Raw genomic sequence first — 2,109 nt, forward strand, 5'->3', positions numbered from 1 at the left:
GTGGGGGGGGCCCCCGCGGGGCGGCCGCGGCGCCGCCCCGCACCTCCCCCACCCCCACCCACCCAGCGCGCGGCCCACAACCTCGGCGGCTCGGGAGCGGGGCCGCGGGCACCGGGAAGTCGCTCGGAGGCCGGCCGGCGCGCGCTCGCTCGCTCGCTCGCTCCCGCGGACGGGGGGCGGGGGCGGCGGGGCTCGGGCCGAGGCACGGCAAACCCCCCTCCCCGCCCACCCGCCGGGAGCGGGGCGGTGCGGTGCGGACACGGCGGCCGGCCCGCGACGGCTGGCCGGGGGACCCGACGACCCGGCGCTCGGGGCGAGCGCGTCGGGGCGGGGCGCGGCGGGGGGGGACGGAGGGCGGTCCCCCACCTCACCCAACACGCCACGACGTCGGCGGACGGGCGGACGGGCGGCGGCGGCGGCCCACGGAGCGGGGCCGCGGCAGGCCCGGGAGGCGAAACACACCGGGACGCGGCCCGGGGGTCGGCAGACGCGACGGACGAGGCAGAGCGACGGAAGGGAGAGAGGGCCGACGGGGCGCGGCTGGCTCGCCCGCCGTCGCGGAGACGCGACGACGACGTCACAGAAGCCGTGGGCGGGAGGGGGCGCGGCCGCACGCCGCCGCGGGGGTGCCCGTTCCTAAGGGCCCGGACGCGAGTCGGCCACCGGGGCACGACACGGGGTCTCACCGCCAGAGGCCTCCAGCGCAGGGGCGGTCCCGCGGCACCCAGGACGCCGACTGGCCTTTCCTCGGCCCCCCCACGGGTCCCCCCTCGCGGGGCTCGCGACCTCCCCCCGCCAAACACCCACGAGCCGCGGCCTGCCCGCGACAACACTCTTCCCGCGCGCGCGCACCGGTCCGCCCCACCTCGCGGGCCCCCCACCACACACACACACACCCCTCCGCTGCCGCGCCCGACTTCTCCGCCTCGGGAACCGTGAGCTCTCCACCCGGGGACGCCGCCCGCCGGCCGAGGCGGCCGTGGCGGGGGGGGGCGACACCCTCACGTGGGCGAGGACGGCTCGGTCCCAGACGGTGGAAGGGGGACGCGGTGCGGCCGGGTGGGGTGGGGTGGGCCGGGGGAGGGGGCGGCGGCGGCGTCGACGGCGACGGGGAGGGGGCGGCACGCGCACACGGCGAGGGCCGCGGGGCAGGGGCGCGGGGCGCCCGCCCAGGGAGGGAAAGTGCCGAGGCACGACCGGGCCACCAGGAAAACAAGCGCGGGGTCCCACCGCCACACACACGAGGGCGGTCCCACGACGCCTGAGACGCCGGCCGGCCCCAGCCACCCCGGGGCCTCCCACGACCCGGCCCCGCCGCCAGGCCCCGCGTGCGACGGTCCCCCCGCGTACCGCGGAGGGACCCCGTCCGTCCAACCGAGCTCAAACCCCTCCGTCCTCGCCAGATCCGCCGTCGTCCGAGTCCGACCCCCGGGGCCCGCGCCCCGGGTGAACGCCCCCGAGCGAGGCGGCCCGCACCGTGCCCGCAACACCGCCACCGGCTGCCGACTCGCGGCGAGGGCAGGCGCGACGGGCTCCTCGCGGCTGCGGGACTAGGGAGTCGTCGGGACGCCCGGGCGTCCCCGCCCGCCCCCCTCGGCCTCGCCACCGAGAGGGGGGTGTGTCACCGCACGCGCACGCACACGCACGCGCACGCGCACGCGCGGCCCCGCGCCGGACGCCCGGCCTTGGCGGGACCCTCCCCCGACTCAGAGGGGGGAGGCGCGGGCCGCGGTAGGCAAAGAGCGGCGCCCGGCCCCACCGCGGGGCCGGCGCAGAGAACCCTCCCGCCGCGAAGGCGAGGGGCTCCGCCCACGTGCTCTGGCAGTCGCCAACACCGTGGCCACTGCACGCGCGGGAGGGGCAGCGGCTGGGGGGTCCGGTACCCCAAGGCTCCCTCTCGGATCGCTAGAGAAGGTTTCCTCACCGAGGGGGCGTCGTCCCCCCAACCCATCGTCTCCCCTTCGGGCCCGCCCACGGAGGCGCTCCACGAGCCGCCAAAGTCCACGACTGGGCGGGGTTTGGGAGAGGGGTCTGCGGTATGGGTAAGCACGAGGCCCAGAGGAGCATTCGCGGCCACAGCCGGGGGCACAACCTCCGCCGCCCCCAGGC

This window comes from Kogia breviceps, unplaced genomic scaffold (genome assembly GCF_026419965.1).
Source record: "Kogia breviceps isolate mKogBre1 unplaced genomic scaffold, mKogBre1 haplotype 1 scaffold_254, whole genome shotgun sequence".
Classification (NCBI taxonomy): domain Eukaryota; kingdom Metazoa; phylum Chordata; class Mammalia; order Artiodactyla; family Physeteridae; genus Kogia; species Kogia breviceps.